The 10,501-nt window shown below is 36.6% G+C and overlaps 1 long non-coding RNA gene across 1 annotated transcript; it reads right to left on the bottom strand.

The window, feature by feature from the left end:
* Nucleotides 1–4,289: 4,289 nt before the first annotated feature.
* LOC119261772 lies at nucleotides 4,290–9,880 on the bottom strand. Its single transcript, XR_005129189.1, has 5 exons — nucleotides 9,374–9,880; nucleotides 7,971–8,020; nucleotides 6,959–7,007; nucleotides 6,709–6,801; nucleotides 4,290–6,590 (listed from the first exon to the last, which is right to left on the bottom strand). It is a non-coding gene; the product is annotated as an uncharacterized LOC119261772 (long non-coding RNA).
* Nucleotides 9,881–10,501: the final 621 nt, after the last annotated feature.

Below are 10,501 nucleotides of genomic sequence, written 5' to 3'. Positions count from 1 at the left end.
TTGGGTTGGACGTTTTAGGTTGAGGTTAGGGTTAGTGTTAAGGTTAGGAATAGAGCCAGGTGTACAGTTAAAGAAAATAAAGGTAAATTTAGTAGATATTTAGTTGAATGTAACTAGAAAGAAAATTAAGTATCCACAAAACATCTAAAGTGGACTATCCAAATAAAGTTTTACTGAATGTTTAAATACACAAAATGTGATTAACTGGAATTCTTTCAACGTGACCTTGTCAATCAATATCACACTGTTATTTTTAAAAATGTAAAATAACTTTTGTGAATATGAATATGTGACTTGTGGAGTATTCCAGATATTTCACACTGTTCTAGTAAGAGGCTAATGTGAATGTTATGTGTTGCAACCATAATAACTTTTTTTTCTCATAGCTTATAGTGGATGTAAAAAGTTTACACACCCTTATTGAAATTGTGTTTTTTGTCTCTGAGCCCTGTGCTGTGTTTTTGAAGATATAACTGCACTTGACAAAAAGCAAATAAAAAGAAGTTAAAAAAAAAGAAATTGTCTTTTTTGTGGCCTAAAGCCAGAAATGAAAATAAATTATTTTGAACATTTTCCATCTATTCCATCCATATTTTGTTCTTAGACCATATAGTCTATAAGAACCTGACAAAACATCTACAGAATTGTATTGTTTAAAGGTACAAATCACATATAAAACAATATCAAGAAGCATTGGAATGTACTAAAGAGCACTATGAAGATTTTTACCAATATTACTGACCTGTTACACTTCCTTTCACTCTCTCAGGTCTTCCTACGATTACTTACTTGCTGCCCCTTGCACCTGACTTTCCATCTTGGAAGGTAGGACCTTGAGTGCCATGGCCCCCAAATTTCTCGAACTCTCTTCCTCACTGCTTCTCCTTTACTGCTTAGTCTTAACTTCTTTTTTGTTCTGTGTTTTGTAAAGTGGCCTTTGAAAGGTGCTATGTAAATGTAACATTATTATTATTATTATCACAAATAGGTGGGAAAAACAGAACCACTGGGACTTTGCCAAAGGCAGAGAAATCCTCAAAATATGATGACCAGATAAGAAGAAAAAATTTTAGGGAGGCTACTGTAAGCTACATTTTAAAAAGCTGGAAGAATTTCTGGCAGATACTGGCAATTCCTTGCATGTGACAAGCCCCCTACTATATAAAGGGTGTAGCCAAAAAATGGAAGCCATTTTCGCAAAAAAAAACAAACAAAAGATCAACCAAAGCCCATCTGAAGAAAGACAGATTGAAATTTTGGTCCTGAATTCTTAAAGTTATGTTTTGTGCAACAACACCACAGCTTATTGACAAAACAACACCATACTTCCTATGAAGCATGGGAGTGGGAGCATCATTTTTTGGTGCTGCTTCAACTATTAATATATTTTGGCACAACATTTGCTGGCCTGCTGTCAGAAAAATGAAGATATATTTGCCCATCTAACATGATAATGATCCAAATCCCACATCCAAATCAACCAAGGAATGGTTTCAAACCTTAATCCCATTGAAAACCTGTGGAATGACCTAAACAGGACTTTACACAGATCACCTGACAGTTTTAAATGTTTGACAAAAAAGAGTTGCTTACAATTTCTAAGTCTAGGTGTAAAGATGTAAAGAATGGGAAACCATAAAATAGGTCAACGCATACTAAAGATAGAACTAGAACCCACTCAGTATGCGCACTGGAAAAACAGCAACAAAAAACTTCAAACAAAGGAGTATTTATACAGACAAGCACAGGTGAATCAGGCGAGGTACTTCTTACAAACTGTCAGTGATTGGGTGATGGAGGGCAAGTGTCCATGGCAGGTTGGTCTGTGGGATTGTGGGAAATGGAGTTTGAGAGTCATTGGGAATGAATACAAATCCAGAAGCATGACAACTATATCCACTATATAATGAAAGACTCCTGCAAACTTATGTTTCAAGGATGAGATGTTAAATATATTCACATTAATGCAAGAATAATAAGACTTCATGCTATAGATGCATTTTCTAAAAACATTTAAAATAATTTATCTGAAACACAAATGGCACCTCAATCATGGAGCCATCCAGTTGCAGATTTGATGCTTCTTGATTGCTGACATTCCCCAAATCTCACAATGTCTAGAGAGGACAACATGAGCTATTAAGTGTCAGAATACATCTAATGTGTTGACAAATTAAGATTTTTTCATGTTGCATCCTTAACATGTTTCCATTTTTACACTGATCTGAGAGCCATGTGGATCCATATGCTAGTCAGCTCTGCTAAAATTTTTACTGAGGCTCCAGATCAGACAAAAGTTCTCCAATACAGTCCCAGTGTGTGTTCAACACTCTCAGCTCACACTCAATGGAGTTGTACACAACAATACGCGTATTCTCAGGTTTGATGGTATTTCAGATTCTGAAGTAAAGATCTAAGTTAATTAAGTTAATTAAGTGATACTTTTTTGATCCCACAAACGGGGAAATTCCACCTCCGCATTTAACCCATCCGTGAAGTGAAACACCACATACACACTAGTGAACACACACACACTAGGGAGCAGTGAGCACACTTCCCCGGAGTGGTGGGCAGCCCTATCCACGGTGCCCGGGGACACCTCAGTCATGGACTGTCAGCCCTGGGGATCGAACCAGCAACCTTCTTGGTCACAGGGCCAGATCCCTAACCTCCAGCCCACGACTGCCCCACGATCTGATCCTAATTTCAATATTTTACATGGTAAAAATGTCTTCACATGTCGATCTGGCTCAGAATAAGCCCCCCAAAGTCCTTACAGCAGTCCAAAAAATTCTTACAATTCATAAGCAAATATGATTTGAGCATGGCTATACACCTCTGAAGTAAAGTCACATTGTGTAGCTGGTGATGTGCCCATGCAAAGAACTCCAGATTTAAACTTTGTCTACCTATGGGAAAAATAAATGGCATTCTGGAAAATCAGTGATATCAACTGTGGTATACAGTAGTGTTCTTAATTTGCATTCTATGTACACTTTTCTTCCAAATGTCACAGGATCCTCTTAATTATGAGGTTGATAGTCAAAATATATAGTTAGGCTACATACCAAGCTAACACTGCTGCACACTGAATTCTCAGATTTATAACCTTGCCAAAATACCCCTTGCAGTCATGTCAGTTGTGGTGGTTAGGTGGCTTTGGCAGTATTAGGCTACAGTTGTTATAGCGTCAAAGCACAGTACTGAACTTACTTTCAATGCGCAAAACAGTTAACTTGCTGTAGCAAGAATACTAGTCGACTTTGACTACTAAACAAATTCATGATTCAGAGGATCCAGTTACACTTGGTGGGAAATTGTGTGTAGGACAAAATGTACAGGCTTTGGAACTTTTTTAATTTACACGTGCGACAGCAGCAACATTCAAGATCATCATTCAATTTCTCTATAGAGACGAAAACATCTAGACCTGGAGATCCTTATGGGGGCATGCCTCTGACTACTACATGATGCAATACTTGAGCTCTATAACCCCAGTCCATTTAGCATGGCCATGTGTATAGCATAAGCTCCTCCTCCCACACACACTTTACTCTGATAGGATGCATTCAGATGCCTGACAAAATGTCATTGACAGTGGTTTCCACTAAAGGTGACAAATGAGAAATCTTCAGAAACAGTTTTAAGTCAGTACATTGGTTTTCAGTACTGTATTGAATAGAACGGTTGTAAATGTTTCAGTTCTGGTTGTGTTGCTTGCTGTTTGGCCATAAAATGGTTTAAAAATATAGTGGACAGGCAGGTTTATGTTCTGGAGGTAGCTGATCATTTATGCATGGAGAGCACCCCTACCCTGTGTAATGTCCATCAAGTCCAAGTGTCAACCAGTTTGTGTACAGCAAAACAGAGTGTCCTCACAGTGTGTTTACATAACATGTCTTTCGAATGCATGATGAATGACTTGAAATAATGAATGGTGTGTAATGATGTGACAATAAACTGAAGTGTCTTTGGTCTCATTTTCCAGCTAAAGGGTAAGAACAGCAATGTATTCTGGCTGCAATTGCATTTCTGTTTAACACAAACTTATTTTAAATAAAGGACGAGTACTTATTTCAGTTAGACAATCCACAACACATGTAATTTGATGAGGGGCAACCAAAATTTACATTTGACTGTATAAGAGCCACCACCACAGCCCCAGCACAGGCACAGTGGAACAGAACACACTGCTAGTGTGTCTTAACAGTCTCGTTTACATCATATGTAATAGATTCTATAAATATAATATTGTGGCGCAAAGTAAGACACAGGGGAGGCCAGGATTCTGCAGCAGATACTGCTCTTTTATTACAACACCAGCAGAAAGACACAAACAAAACACAAAATGGCAGGGAGATCACCACTAGCCATGCACTCCCACTTCTTAAACCCGCACTACTAAACCCACCCCTTGACAGAGAATATCACAATAAACGCATTCATATACCTTGGACTAAGAGAAGCCAATTCTATGGGGTGCGCAGGCCTCCCATAAGCCTCTTTGCGTGGCTAGTAGTGGAATGCTACAATATTAATACATTGCAGTTCATTGATTGTGGGTACGTTGTATATAGCAATGCCTATATTATTCATGAAATTGAATTTGAATTGTGTGGTGCAGCTCAGACAAGGATGGGTTGCCCTTTTGAATCCTTTTTTTCTACCACTGCTGCCCTCAGCTTTGTCATTAAAGGTCTGGACCAGGTTTTCTGGAATTTCTGGCTTTGTGACAACGTTGTAAAAAAGATGCTATACAAATAGAGTGGAATAGTGTAGAGTTTAATTGAATGGGGTAAGCCATTGCACAGTTCCTAACATAGTGAGATGGGTTTTGGCAAATTATAGACCTTCAATTCATCTTTTACATCATGAAATCAATACAAAACTATAATGAAAAAATGAATTACCCTCACATTCTGTAAATGAAAGAGTTTAACGCAGTATGTAAACGTTGTTAGGTTTTAAAAATGTTTGGGATGATATGGTCTACATTTGGAAACTAAGCTACAAAAATAGTCCACCTCGAATTAGTTATTGTTGTGATGCCACAAAAATCTGTGTATCTCACAGATGTAATCTCATGCTGAAGTTATAAGCCTGGACTTCTATTTGAATAAGGTGCAAAACAGGGCAGCCACTGAAAACAGAGATGATTTACACATATCAGCCTGTTTTAAGTCTGATTTTCATCCTTTTATGTTTCTCTTTTAAAATGTATAAGTACAAATATGCACATTTCCTGTGGGAAAGTGAATATGCAGTATGTATACATAAATGCACCATAAGCACCTTTACATTGTTATACCTCAACAAACAAAGTGTACCTAGTGCACAGCAACATAATCAGAAATCAGTAGACATTTCAGAGACAAAAGATTACAGAAAATTAGATGATACTATGAATTGTATGTAATATTATCAGAGACAGTGAAAAGGTAAAAAAAAAAAAGGTTAGTTTGATTTCAAGTTGACTTCAAATCTGAGGCATAAAGAGCGGCTGGAAAATGGTCAGGTAAAAATGAATTATCTCTTTGTGGTTCAGAAGCACACAAAATGTCATAAATAAAATTAATTGTAAAAACAAATGTAGGATATGAGCCTTAAAAGGTACTATAGTAATTGTGTAAGTAGCAATATCAGGGGTCCAATGAAGGTTATGTGGACCATTTTACTGAATTTGTCAAACTGCCGTGGCACTGTAAAATTTAAATAAACAACGAAGTTTTCAGATCTTAGATTTTTACAAGAATTGTACTATGATCTATTTAAATTCAAGACCTTAATAGAGGTAGTAATACGATAGTAAATAAATAAATAAATATGTACGAAATGATTATTTACATGGTACTTTCTGTTGGGGGGTGGCTATCCCAAACCCTAACCCATAAATTACACTTTGTGAAAATAATGCTTGCCTTTTTTCTTGTGTTTGTTTAGTGTTTTTAAGATCTTTTAATTTCCTTTATTTTTAAATAAAAAAATCATGTCACTACCAAAACACAAAGAGTTTTTGTCTACAAGTGAAGGCTTATTTTAGCCACGTCCCTGTATTTTAGAGCCTGTGTTTTATGTCCGTTTGTATAATTTTTGTGTGTGCAACTATTTGAAACTGTATTTGCGTGTCCCATCCAGTCACCATAGGCCATAATAAAGGGCATTACTGGCGCCAGTGTGATTGACCTGCCTGCGCTGCTGGTAATCATGACACTGACTACACTGATATTGTTACTGATAGATGTCACAGAAGCCTTCATATCCCAGAGACTGTATAGCGTCTTATTTCAGAATTATAAACACGTTGTAATCCATTTAACCAAGTAAGCAACATGAATGTGCATTATAATATTAAAGGAGCTAGTATACAGTACACCATATTACTCTACTAACAGCCTCTCACCCACACCTCCACATCTCGTCACCATTGTCTGTTCTTTTCATTAGGCTCTTTACCAGTGGTTTTATTTTTAGATGAAATGTTGTATCTAGGTCGGGAAGTACACAGTCAACTTTCACACACATTCTTTTTCCTGCTCCTTATCCATGTGATCTCTCCTTGGTGTCATCTCCTTTGTTCTGACTCCCCAGCCCTGCAGTACAGATAAAGACAATGAAAAACTACTACAGCCCAGCCTTTGCATAATCAATCAAACACACTTATTTTGGAATGTCATGCTTTATTTTTAATGACATGAGGGGTTTTTTTACCATTTGGAAACTGAACAGGATTACACTCCATTTCCATCTTTTATTAATCAAACATGATTCGAAATGTGTGTCACATCTCCCAGCTGTTGTGCCCTAGGGGGGAACAGAGAGAGAGAGAGAGAGAGAGAGAGAGAGAGAGAGAGAGAGAGAGAGAGGCTTCCAAACTGTAAACTCCAGCATTTGTGTATTTTTGTGTAAATTCCATGTCCAGTACTCATATAATGTAAAATACAATGCAGATAATGTTTACCTCTGGGAAAATGAAGTTTTAAAGTGGTAACTTTGTCTGTATTTTGTAGCTACATGTGGGTGACATCAAAAACATAACACATCAAATGATAATGAAAACATTTTCTCAACATACAATTTTTTTTTCCTAAGTTTTATAAGCAAGTTATACTAAGAACAATGTATAGCAGCAAAACAGTGTCACATTTAAAAAGGATAAGAAAAATTGAGTGCAATTAAATGGTAAAAAAAATGTAACATAAAAAAAAAGAAAATCAAGAAAGAAGGTACATCCAAAATTACCCAAAAGGGTAAAAAAATATAACAAATAAATAGATAATAAATAAGTAAATAAGGAACAGGAGGGGAAAAAACGATGATGTCAGAATGGACTGACAACCAATCAGCTACTTGTTACTATGCAGTTCATGCAGTTATTATGCACGTGTTGGTGTTTACAGGCTCTCTGATTGGTCTAAATGTGTCTATGACATATGTGGTTATTCCTTGTCCTAGAAGCATTGACAATGACATGCTCAGAAAAGCATGCTGAAGTAATTTATCATATTAATGATAACATGCTGTCATATTGCCCACCTGTAATGGTAACTAAAGAAGTAATGATGACCTTTATTATGAAATATGAATACGTCACAAAAAAGTATTCCTGTAATTTGATCCACATTCAATAAATGTGAGCTATGTTACATAGAAAACCATCTCCTACTGAAATCTTAAGTAAAATGGTTCCAGAAAATCTTTTCAAAAGAAAGATGTTGTGCCTATCCCTATTCTGTGTACAGTATATGTATTTCTTTGCCATAATTTTAGGGAATGCACAAGTGGCATTTATTTGCCATTATGGTATCGAGCCTATTTAGAAGAATCATACTCTTTTTGTCAAATGTCATATGATGTTTTTTTCTGAGACGTAATGTTATTTAAAAGAATCAGAGCAGCTAGTGTTGTTTTTTTTTATTATTATTATTTTTTGTCACACATATTTAAATGTCTTGCATGGACGTAAATGTCACCTCAGAGCACTGTTGACATTAGACATGGGTTGCATGCTCCAGACATTCCTCTTGGAGAAAAAGAGAGAGGAGAAAATGTGATACAGCAAAAACATAACATCACAACACTTTCAAGTGCAGTACTGGGCAAAGGTCAGAGAACCCCATCAATATTTCCAATCGAAACAGCCAGTAAGTTATTAATTTTTCAGAAAATATTTCTGGGCAATTAGATAATCATATGTGCAAAACCGGAATTGTAGAAATTATTTAAAGATGTGGAGAAAAGGGGACTCCTAACAACCATGCAAGACTTGGTAGACCACCAAAACTTTCAAATAAACAGATCTTGAAGCTTTCATCTTTAAGAGAGAAGAGAAAATCAAGCTCTATTCTTGCTTCAGATCTTAAAAAAACACTGGTATTTCTGACCATCCTTCTAGTGTCAGAAGACAACTCAACAGTATGAATCTGAAAGGTTTAGCTGTTACGTAGATAATAGACAATTAAGAAAACAAAATGCAAATCAAACAAAGAAGCTGCTGGTGTTCTCAGAAGAATGGACGGACTATCCCAGAATCCAGACATCAACATCATTGAATGCGTTTGAGATTACTTGGATTGTGAGAAGCTTGTAAGATTGTGAGATGCAACCAACTTCTAAGACTGAACTTTAGAGGTGTGGAAAAATATCCCTGCAAATTTACTGGAAAAACTGAAAGCAACTCCACCAGAAAGAAGGGAAGCTGTGAAAAAGTAAGAGTGGAGTCACTAAGTACTTTATGTAGTTGTTATGGCTTCAGTACAATTTTCTATTTTAAATGAATTTTCTTGTACTTGAAGGCAATTTTGACTGGAAATGAAAGAAAAGAATGGTGGTGTCTGACTTTTGCACAGTAGTGTATGTATAGATATTTAGGTTTTCTGAGGTCTGTAAAAAAATTTAAAATAAACAAAATAAATGAATAAAATAATGACATAATTGGCTGACATCCAATCATCTACCTGTTACTATACAGACTAGGCTGTTACTATACAAATGCTGTTGTTGTTTACAGTCTCTCTATAATTGGTCTAAAATTTTTTGTTAAATTTGTCTAAAATAGTTTTTTTTCAGTGCTCAAAAGTACTGAAAACATCCATAATATCCTCAGAGAAAAGAATGTATTGTCATGTGGTTTATCGTTACAGCAATAATGTATCATTATATTAGCCACTCTTAACTGTCACAGAGAACTGTCTGGGTAGAAAGTGGTGAATATGCAAACTTTGGGTGAGGCTTTTAGGCCAAATAGGGTTAATGGTAAGCACATAGACCTTTGACTGTCATCTCATGCATAAGGGATTTCTAATATGTTAATGCGACTACCATCCATTTACAGCTAACACACACACCAGTGAATTACATCACTGCATTACTGTACCTTTGTGTTGCAGATCCGTCTAGGCCCTCTTTATGCTATACTCCTCTGGAATAGGCACCATCCCAGACCTGAAAGGGAGGCTGGACCGGGCCTGAGAGAGCTGCTTTGTGGCTCTGTTGGGTCAGACGGACCCCCTGAGGGGAACCCCCACACCTCTTGCACCATCACTCCATACGGGCCTCCGACGTGTTTTGAAGTGTCTCTATATAAAGAGCGCTAGCTCTTTCAGCCCAGCCTGCTTCTGCTGAAATGGAGATGGGCCCCCCTTTCTCATTAGTGTCTCAGGCATGCTAGCGGGCATGCACAATTTTTTTTTTCCTTTTTTGGCAATGTAAAGATTTTAGAATGAGCCATCCACATTGCCCCAAATGGAGATGTTTCAATGAGAAGCAGTAGAATAGCGCAGCATCAAATCGGAGCCTTCAGCTCATGCATGTTAGAGTTGAGTGCAATGCTGAGATGTGCTAATTAAAAAACGCAAGGGGGAGGGCAGTGTGGCTAGGCTAGGGAGAGAGAGAGTGAGAGAGAGAGAGAGAGAGAGAGAGAGAGAGAGAGAATTTGCTTGATCAGTTAATTAAACACCCAGCCGGAGCCATTCTCTCTCTCTCTTGGTTTTGGATTAGAGATGAAGAACATCGGACGCATCTGATTTATGGACGAATCTGAAGGCCTGACGAGGTCCAGCAAAAGAAGACAGTAAGAATTTTGATGTGAAACAGAAAGGCCTTACGCACATTGCCTTCATCCCATGGCTTCTTTCACTATTATGTGCATGTTTGTGCTGCATTCATGTATAGCTTTTCCATGCTGTATGCAAATATGTTGTCTATTTACTGTTTTTATATTATGTTTAAGTTAAAAACAATGTGCAGCCAATAATTTATCTATATAGACTTTTATATATGTATATATATATATATATATATATATATATATATATATATATATATATATATATATATATATATTTTGGCTATTCTATTTGGTTTGTGTCTAGTTTTGACAGAAACCTTGATAGTTCAGCTTTTAAGGAATTTGCTGATTGAAATGGGAGGATTAAGCCTATTGTTTAAATGCCATTGAATAAAAGCAATGTAATGTAATTTGGCTATTGAAATTAAAATAAAT

The sequence above is a fragment of the Pygocentrus nattereri genome, chromosome 20 (genome assembly GCF_015220715.1).
Source record: "Pygocentrus nattereri isolate fPygNat1 chromosome 20, fPygNat1.pri, whole genome shotgun sequence".
NCBI classification, from domain to species: domain Eukaryota; kingdom Metazoa; phylum Chordata; class Actinopteri; order Characiformes; family Serrasalmidae; genus Pygocentrus; species Pygocentrus nattereri.
This window is presented reverse-complemented; position numbering and strand designations above follow the sequence as displayed.